Consider the following 10,191-nt stretch of genomic DNA (forward strand, 5'->3'; position numbering starts at 1 on the left):
GAGTTCATATTAAGATGCTATATGGGGTAGAATTCTGTGTTTGACAGTTCTAGTTATATTTCATGTTTTATTGATATTAAACTAATGTAGATAGCAAGCCATGAGCCAAATTCCTTTAGGAAACATGAATACTGCCAAGCAGAAATCAAGGTCATTCATTTATTTCTGCTGTAACATCAAAGTAGTGGAATTATTTTCACTGCAAATAATTACTCTCAAAATTTTAAAGTTGACATGTTCATAAACAAACTTCTAAAATAAACATATGATGTGTACTTAAAATATAGTAATTGCTCAATTATTTTCTCATATAAGGGAAGGGAAAAGGAGGGATAAGGAGAGATAACTAGGCAAAAGAGGATCACAGGGAAGAAAAAAAGAGGAGAGAGAGAGACACAGAGAGAGAAAGAGAGAGAGAGAGAGAGAGAGAGAGAGAGAGAGAAAGAGAGAGAGAGAGGCAGAGATACAGAGAGAGACAGAGAGACAGAGAAGATATTTAGAAAAAAAGAAAAGGAATATTGCATGAATAGGTAACCAGATGCCAGTAGCATCAATTCTTTCCTCCAATGTATCTCAGTAACTTTAACTTGTACCATTGTAAATACAGGTCTCCCTGTGGAATATATATCCCATATCAGTCTCTAAATTGTTGAGGGCCTACCACACATTGGTCAGGATTCCTGACGAAGGAGTGTTTGGAAGCATCAGAAGAAACAACTCGATGTCAATGGTGAGTACAAGCTGACATCTCTGTAGTCTATTCAAAATGCCCTCAGATAGCTCTCTGCCTGAGGTAGCTCTCTACTCAAGAATTGTATAGATAGCTGTTGGATTCACTGACCAAAGCCATAGTTGTGCTACAAAAAATTCTAAAAGAGTTGTACTAGCTCTCTAAACAGTTTTTTTGGTTTTCCAACCAAGGTCTGAAAACCTGCTAAAAAAATTCTAAAATAAATATAATAGGTCTGGAATCAGCTCTCTCTAGGTAACTTCTGCAGACCAAAGTCAAGTCTTTTATTTACAAATCAATTCAGTCATAAACCCAGGTTCCCTTTTGATTTCTCTATGATCAGCATTTTATGACCTTAGCCCCTTGATTCTTAGGAAATCAGAGCTAAATACAACACATCCTTTATGTTTTTTTTCTTTTTTCTGTTTCTCTCTCTCTCTCTCTCTCTCTCTCTCTCTCTCTCTCTCTCTCTTTCTTTCTTTTTTTCTTTCTTTTTAAACATAGCAAATGATTTCAGAGATCTGATTGCCTTTGTAAGCACAAACAATAAGTTTAGCCGGGTGGGATCTTGCCTTGAGATTAACATTCTCTTAAATCTCTTTATCTCCCTTCTTAATATCTTTCTGACAAGCTTGCACATTAAACTAGCTGCCTCTTTTCTTTAAGTCCTTGAAGCCCCCTCATCCAATTCATATTGTAACCTTATGTTTTGCGTAGTTGAGAAATCCTGCAAAAGACAGCGTTTACACTGATTTATGTTTTATTGAACTCAAGCTTTCAGAGTTCTTTCCCACAGCCTTAAGGACTGTCCTGGAAGTCACAACATCACAGAGACACACTATTGCTTCCAGAATCATCTTGTTTATAATTATAATGGAGTCATTAACCTTGTAAGGGAGAACATTTCCCAAAGGAGCAACATAAAGTGCAATATATATGTTATTATACAAACAAGCCTCACATCTAGCAACTATCAGCACTCGTGGAGGTCTGTGTCCCACTGGCCCTGCTCCAAGGGCAAGAATGTTTTCATGATGTCCCTGCGTCCCTGAGGCGATGCAGGACTTGGCAATAGAGGCCTAAAATAGTAATATAAAAAAGAGTTCACTTATTGAAGAATGTTTTTCTGTTAATTTATTTAATGTGTATTATGATTATATCCAGAAAAGAATCATTTTCATTATTTTGGGAGAAAAAAATACTATTTTACTACAAAAAGTAATAGGAAGATAAGCTAGTTAACTTTCAATATTGCTGTTATATCTACTAAGGTCATCATGTAACAAATTATGAATGAGCCAAAAGTTCAATGAGTTTTCAAGGTAAAACAAAAAGTGAACATCTCAAGAAATTTTGTAATATTTTGTTTCAATACATTTATTTACAATTACATTAAATGTTCTTTTTTTTTTACTTTTCTTTTTCTTTATTGGATATTTTATTTATTTAATTTTCTGATGCCTTCTCCTTTCCTCAGTTCCCCTCCCTAGAAACTCCTTATCCCAACTCCTCTCCTCCTTTTTGCTTTTATATCATTTTAATTACATGCAAGTATTAAGGTCAGTTCTAGGTTGCGGAACTAGTAATATAATAGATGCAAATAGTCAAGGAACAAGCAAGACAATAAACACAAATAGTCAATGAACAAGCAAGGCAATAAACAAAATTCCATGATCACTCCCATGATCACTGTTTTTAAGGGCTTATCAGGATGACCAAAATTTCTGAACCAACTTTCCTGTCCTAGCTCAAAGTCATTTTTCGTGTCTGAAGCCTATTTCCTTGCTATACCTTAAGATTTAGATTCCTGCCTGAAATTACTTCTTCATTATAACCTAATGTCCAATTCCTGCCTGAAGCCCACTTCCTTGTCTTGGCCAGTGTTATAATCCTGCCAAGCAGCCGATTTCTGTAATAATGATCCTAAAATCCAAGAAATATTTGAAGAACTTTATTTTCCTCCCATATTCCGGTCATGTCTTTGTTTCCTGGTTGTTTCCTACCTTCTCTCCTTCCCTCTCTCCCTCCCTCCCTCCCCATCCCTCTCTTTCTACCTTTCTTCCTTCATCCCTCCATCTCTCCCTCACTTCCTACTTTACCCTGTCTCTCCAGGATAAAGTTTACTTTATCTTTGCCTCTTCAAATCTGATTTTTCAATAAAAACACATATCACTACTTTTTCCTTTATCCTGACTTTACTTGCGTTTTGACCCCTTTAGCCATGCTCACATGCTGTAGTGTCCATATCCTTATATCCCACAGGCTTTTTTCATATGACCCAGCAAACACTTGGTTTTTCCCAAAATGAAATAGAGAATTCTGTTTATGCAAATAAAATAATAGAAATGAACATTTACACTGGGTGAAGTTATAGTCATTTCAAATCTTCTGATAGGTGCAAATAAGGTATAAAAAACACATGGACTGAAATATTAATCCACTTACTAATAAATAATGAAAAAGAAACTCCAGTGTGGTCAGGCAATGTAGGGTGATTACAGCAAAGTTAAATATTTTAATTTTTTAAATAATTTATTTATTAATTTTAAACTCCAAATTTAATTTCCCTCCCTGTCTACCCTCCAACTATTTCAAAGCCCATATCTCCTCCCCATCCTCTGTCTTCATGAAGATATCCCAACCTCCCGCCCATCCCCACCCCACCTGACCTCTAAACTCCATGGGGCTTCCAGTCTCTGAGAGTTAAGTGAGGAACATGAGGAAAAGAAGGTTCAGTGACAGGCCCAACTTGGGATCCAGTTCAAGGGGATGTCCCAAGGCCTCACACAAAGGGACCTATCATGACCATGACTGCCCTCCAAAAGACCCAACAAGCAGCTGAGAGTCAGATGCAGATACTTATACTCAACCAATGGACAGAAGCTTCTGATCCCTGTGGTTGAATTAGGGAAAATCTGGAAAAAGCTGAAGAGGAGAGCAACCCTGTAGGAGAACCAGTAGTCTCAATTAACTTGGCCCCTGAGACCTCTCAAAGTGAACTTTTTTAACCTTAAAATCTGACAAATGTTTGAGAAGACAGATATGATTCATGTAATTAACTATGTACATATACATGTCAATATATCAATATATGACTTGTTATAAGTATGTATACATAATTTAGTATATATACTATACATATTTTAGTAATATTTATCTATCTATCTATCTATCTATCTATCTATCTATCTACTCACATTGTGCCCTGTAATATGTACATCATAATGTTTTGGGTATCAAATTCAATCTATTAATGAATGAGCTATAAAGATACAGGAAGGCCTAGGGTAAGATACTACATATTTTAAATAAAAAAAACACATTGTAAATCTATATAGTGTATTATGCCAAATTATAACACAGTAAGGCCAATGAAGATGAAGGGGAAGTGAAAAGGAAGAAGTGGAACACATGAAATTTTTAGTCAGTGATACTTTTTTATCCTATCAAAGTTTGTCATGAATTTTTCAATTTTTAGTACAACTCCTTTATTATATTTTTATTTTTAGTTTAGAATCACAAAAATAGAAATAGCATACTGTAATAATCTGTAGATGTTCAAATAATCTTCTAAATATATGTAATTGGCAATAAAATAATATAAAGCATTTATGCATTAATACAGAATAATCAAAGTTTATTGTCATAAGATATGTATACTAACTTATTAAATAATTATTAAGCACCTAGTACATTTACAATTGTTTCCACTTATAATGTCTTTATGGGTACTTTGAGAATTTCATGTGCTTAAATGTAGGCTTCTCCTCCCTGTAGTGAGAATTTTGGTTTCTTTAAAAATCCAGTTATGTTGTGTGATTATGTATGGTTTTAATCCCAGGTGTGGTATATATGGCTGTTTCAGATAGAACTGTTGTCAGTTTTAAAGCTTGGCTTAATTAAATATATTAATCTCTGCATGCAGAAATAATAACAACCTCAGAAATGCTAGGGAGAATGAATTTCAGTTTTTATAACATTTTTATTAAGTTTGGTATTAAAACATTGATGTTTCTCTGTTCCTATCACATACCCTCTCCCCACTGCCTGCAAAGAAAATGTGGGATTAGAATTGAGAAGGGTGGTAGATATAAGAAGCCAATAAAGTAACCCAAAATATGTGGTTATAAATGGCATCCAAGGGCTAGGCATAATAGGAAACTTGTTTTCTGATGCCATAGAGGAAGCAGCAAGGGACTAAGGAGTGGGCATTCTGTTTCAAGACATCAGTAAAAGTTTATTTTGGCTACTGTCCAAGAGTAGTTTTCCCCTGCTTTTTTTTCCCCAGAGGGAAATTTTCTTCCTCTTCCTCTTCCTCTTCCTCTTCCTCTTCCTCTTCCTCTTTCTCTTATTCTTCCTCCTCCTCCTCCTCCTGCTCCTCCTTCTCTTCCTCTTCTTCTTCCTCATCTTCTTCTCCTTCTTCCTCCTCTTCCTCCTCCTCTCTCCTTCCTCCTCCTCGTCTTCCTCCTCTTCCTCCTCCTCTTCTTCCTCCTCTTCCTCCTCTTCCTCCTCCTCCTCCTTCTTGTTCTTCTTCTATTCTGTCTCAGAAAATGGTGAGAAATGGCGGAGAAATCGAAAACGTTGCTAGTATATATGGAGGGTCTGAGAAACAAACAAACAAACAAAAATGGATGAAAACCAGAAAAGTCACTCTATTCTCTTGTTTTTCAAAAGGGTTGCAGAACTGACTGTGCAACTGGAGGGGTTAAGGGGAGACATCAAAGCACTTCTGAAGTGAGTAGTGCAGGAAAAAAAAGGGGAAAATAAAAGGTTCAGACCTCCTGACTGAGAGCAGGAATTTCTTGCGGGATGAAAGAGGGAAGCAAACTGGGCTAGAAGGGAGATCAAGGCCCTGCCCTGTATTGGGTTCTTTGGATTCCAAGTCCATGCAGTTCTTGGGTGAGTCAGGGAGCTGGAAGAAACAGGAAGCAGTACAGAGTGAGTAGATTATAGAAAAAATACAAAAACAAAAAAGACCTTGTTTTTGAGAGAAAGAGTTAATCTTGAGCCAACTCTGCTACCAGAGGAGGGATGGCCTAGGGTTACAAAATTACCATTGATTTCCCCAGTAATTGGGTAGCTCATGACTGCTAATGGTGATGATCAGGTTTATGATGAGATAATGTGGCATCTTATAGAAAAGATAGATTTGAGGCACTTTAAATGGGCTATTATTTCCTACAGAATGCGTTCCTTTTATATTAAACAAATATTAAGTAACTGGACTACCAAGGACTGGAAAAGTCAACAACAGCTATGCTAGAGGCCCAACAGTAGTTACAATGTCAGCAGTTACAATGGTTAAGGAGTTAGAAGACCAAAGCCTTGAATACCAAACAAATAGAGCAAAGAGGATTAAAATTATTAAAGATCAATTGCGTGGTGAAGGGGGTCATTCTGACTTACAAGAACAGATTAACTTTGATGATGTCGTTATAGAGCAATGTTGTTTGGCAGCTCTATGAGATTGGGAAAGGTCAAGAAACTCAGAAAAAGGTCCACCTCATTCACTATCACTGTGCATGGCTCAGGCGAAGCTTTCACAGATTTCTTGCACACATTGTTTTCACCTTAAACACAGTAGTATTAGACCCTGAACCCAGACAGGTGTTGATAGAGACCTTGGCTTTTGAAATCTTGAATATTGAATGTAAAAGAATTATTAGACCATTAATGGTATGAGTAAAATCAATGGATTAGTGGATAAAGGACAGAACTGGTATTGTCTCTCATGAAAATCATACTTGTTGCAGATAGTATTTAATTCGGAGGCACCTCATCTGACTTGTTTTTAAGCAATCGCTATGTTCCCGACTAGACAAGGCCTGTGGTCAAGAGCAGTAGCATGCTCCCGCTGCTGCTCGGCTCAGACTGTGGCTCAGGCCCGCCAGAAGCACCAGCCCTGTCACAGATGAGACGCCATCTTGGTGACTAAATCAGCCAGTCCACCATGCTGTCCATAATGCATGGATGAACCTAGATAACACCTGCCATCTCCCAGTACCCCGTAGAATGAATACTCTTAATACTTAATGGCTATCCAATTGGTACATATATTTGAAACGCTCAGTTAACAAGATGTCCACACAATTAGAATTGTAAACCCAACTAACTAACCTAGATATGAATAACTACCTGAGACTGCTAAAGACATGTGGACATCTCCAGCCATCTTCTCTCTTGCTCCTCTCTCCTTTCCTCTTTCCTCTTCTTCCTTCTCCTCTTCCTCTCCTTCCACTCTTTGGTCCTCCCGTATTAGCTCCTCCCCAATCGCTCCACTGCAAACAATGTAGCATCAGCAGGAAACCATCCTGCTACACATACCAATATCATAGAATTAGATATATAAGGGTCTCAGATATTAAAATAGGTGATTCTTTCATTGCAGTAAATTAGGCCGTTTACAAAGAAATTATAACCAGGTCCGATCTCACAGTGGCCAATGTGGTTACTGTGAGAGGTATGATACTTTCCACCAGAGATGCGAACAAATTGTTTCTAGTTGCAATGGGTTCTGGAGATACACACACACAAACACACACACACACACACACACACACACACACACACATCAGACAGAAAGCCTAGACCTAGGCTTAGGCTTCCTGGAGTTTGCAGCACTGTCATGTGGCAAAGGGTATCACTGGACTAATGAACGCAGGTCCAGAAGTGACATACAAGGCAACCTCTTGCTGTTAGGAAACAGAATGGGGGGCCTGCCATCTCAGGACACACAGCAAAAAATACAAGCTGTTTTCCTGTGATCAGTCAGGAGATAAGGAGACAGAAAAACTGCAACTGTGTATTGCTGACAAAATAATAACTGATGTTTATGATCCTTTAATTTCAGGGTCAGTAGGGATATAAGGACAAAATGGATAGATATTGTATCCCCTTGAAAAGAAACAAAAACGATGGATTATTGTATCTCCTTTTAGACTAAGAAAGCAACAAGCCTCAAATATTTTACAGTGGTATGGATTATTGTATATTGATACAAATTTAAGGTTATATTAGCAGCAAGACACTGTATATATGTTTCCACTTTTGTTTAAGGTATTGTACATAGGCAACTCATTCAAAAACTTGATGTAAATTTGAAGTCCTTGAAAGCTGCTAGTGTGAACAGTTTCATGGGCCATGGAATGACATTTGTTAGTCTTCATGAGGTAATATTTAACAGAGGAAAGTGAATGGAGGTAGACTAAATTACATGTCATTTTTCTTACTTTAATCATTTTAACAACAAAAATGAAATAAGTCATAAAACATAATACATAAATGAACTATTGTAATAAATGATTTAATACTTTTAAAATAAAATGTCAATGGCCAACACAGATTTTTGAATGTCAACTATACATGCAAGAACATGTATGCTATTCAATTAGCTATTTTATGGAATGAAAAATAGGTGCATAATATATTCTTGAAGTTGTAATCAGGTTATGCAGCTCATATTCTGCTAATAAGTACTTGTTTACACTGTGATAATAGCTAGTCTCCAGGCCTCATTTCCTGATTGATGAAAAGAGCATATTTGTATCTATCAATTATCTTTCTAGATTTAAATTGTGTGATTGTGTGAACACATTATAGCACTAACAGACATCATCATTTATAGTCACCTGTTAAAGGGTGTTCTCATTCCTTGCTTGTTCATGCACCTAACTAACAAAAGAAACATTGTTATAGCAGCATTGGTTTTCAATTAGTTAAATTATTTTACATGATTTATTTTTTTCTTGAAAAATCTGCACACAATGTTTCTGGGGAATTTGACAAATGGTATTTCTCATTGTTTCCATATTTAGTACATTTGAATACTAAATAATAAATAATAAAGAGCCAGTTGGTTTACATCTGACTAACTGGATAAAATATTATAAGCATTTGGTTGAGCAACAGCACTTAGCCTTGAGGATAAACCTTGACCTAATGAAGGATCAGGTTCTTTATTGACAAAATATGTTCAAGTGTCTTGCCATTTTCTATCAAGGTCATGAAATGCATCTCTTGAGTTTACAGTAAAAATAAATGTATCCACTAGATGTGAACTTTAAAGATCAATCAATAGATAAATTAAATATTAAAGTTTTCAAGTCTAGTATCTGTATCTAATGATACATTAAAATTCTTATATAATAAACATTTTTAATCTAATACATTTGGGCTAAAGAATGGGATGCGGGTCTCTTTCACTGATATTCATACTTCCTTATCTTATACAGTATATATGAGTATGTTCCTTTTCACACATGTTAAAATTGGTATATACACCCAGTTATTAAAGCATGGACACTTAAGCTCAGATTCCCAGCATTCACATAAAATATGAATAAGTCTGTGTTCTCCAGCAATGAAGAGACAAAAACAGGTGGATTACCAATTGGTAAATCTCTGGTCTAGTGAGAGACTATATCTCAAGAAACAAGGTATAGATTAACTGAAAAAGGCACTGGATATTCACCACTGGTCTACACACACACATACACAATTGTACAAGCACTAACACACATATGAACATCCTCATCCTCATCATATAAATACGGAACAACATAGATGTCTCAAACAGTCTTGGCTCTCCACTTGCTATCCCTCCTTTGCATGCACTTCAACCTGTTCCAGTCTGGATATTCCACTCAAGAAAGCCTACATCCAGCAATGAACCATTGTTATTCCTGTTTGGACAGGACTACCAAACACTGGTTGTCGTTTTCCTCCCATCAGTCACATGATCACTATCCCTGTGTTGATTCATAATGCGGGCTAAATCAATGGAAGGAATTTCAGAAACCAAACTTACTTAGCAAGCCAAAAAAAAAAAAAAAAAAAGAAGCATTGATGACATCCATATGGCTGTGGTATCCAAAAGGTAGGGTTCATGCTTAATAAAGAATATTTACTTGTTCTAAAACTGTCCATATTCGCACACTCAATTTTTTATTCTTATGTTGACTACCATTTCTGTCTCTTCAGACACCAGTTTAGAGGAAAATATTGTTGTATCTTTCTGTGGCATATTAAGGCATTTTACATAAGAATATTATATAATAAAAGATAAACTAATTAGCATCACACATCTCTCATCTTTAAATATTATAATCGTTTTCATCTGCTACACACTTTACTATAAAATAAGGTTTTTTTATGTCTCACATTCTGTCATTCTCTCCTTAATATTTATACATTATATGTAATTATAAAATTAAACATCCAGAAACTCCAGTTGAAATGTACACAGTTTACTGTAATTAATAATCTAGCAGGTGAAAGAGTTCTTTAAAGAGTTACAATGAGGAATTCATAATGACTCAACATTTAATCTTTTTTGTCAGAGGTTCTTAGACTGTTTAAAATTCTAGATGCATAGGGTATCAAGACTGGTGTTCTGAGCACAGCTCAAATGTCCTTGTGCCAAGAGATCTCCCAGAAAGCTAGGAATGTTAAGCCTATAGGAT

At 36.1% G+C, this 10,191-nt stretch overlaps 1 non-coding gene across 1 annotated transcript; it reads right to left on the bottom strand.

Moving 5' to 3' along the window:
• Window positions 1–903: 903 nt before the first annotated feature.
• Window positions 904–965, bottom strand: LOC114610120. Its single transcript, XR_003709645.1, has one exon. It is a non-coding gene; the product is annotated as a U7 small nuclear RNA (small nuclear RNA).
• Between the last annotated feature and the right edge of the window lie 9,226 nt (window positions 966–10,191).

The sequence above is a fragment of the Grammomys surdaster genome, unplaced genomic scaffold (genome assembly GCF_004785775.1).
Source record: "Grammomys surdaster isolate TR1022 unplaced genomic scaffold, NIH_TR_1.0 126028, whole genome shotgun sequence".
NCBI classification, from domain to species: domain Eukaryota; kingdom Metazoa; phylum Chordata; class Mammalia; order Rodentia; family Muridae; genus Grammomys; species Grammomys surdaster.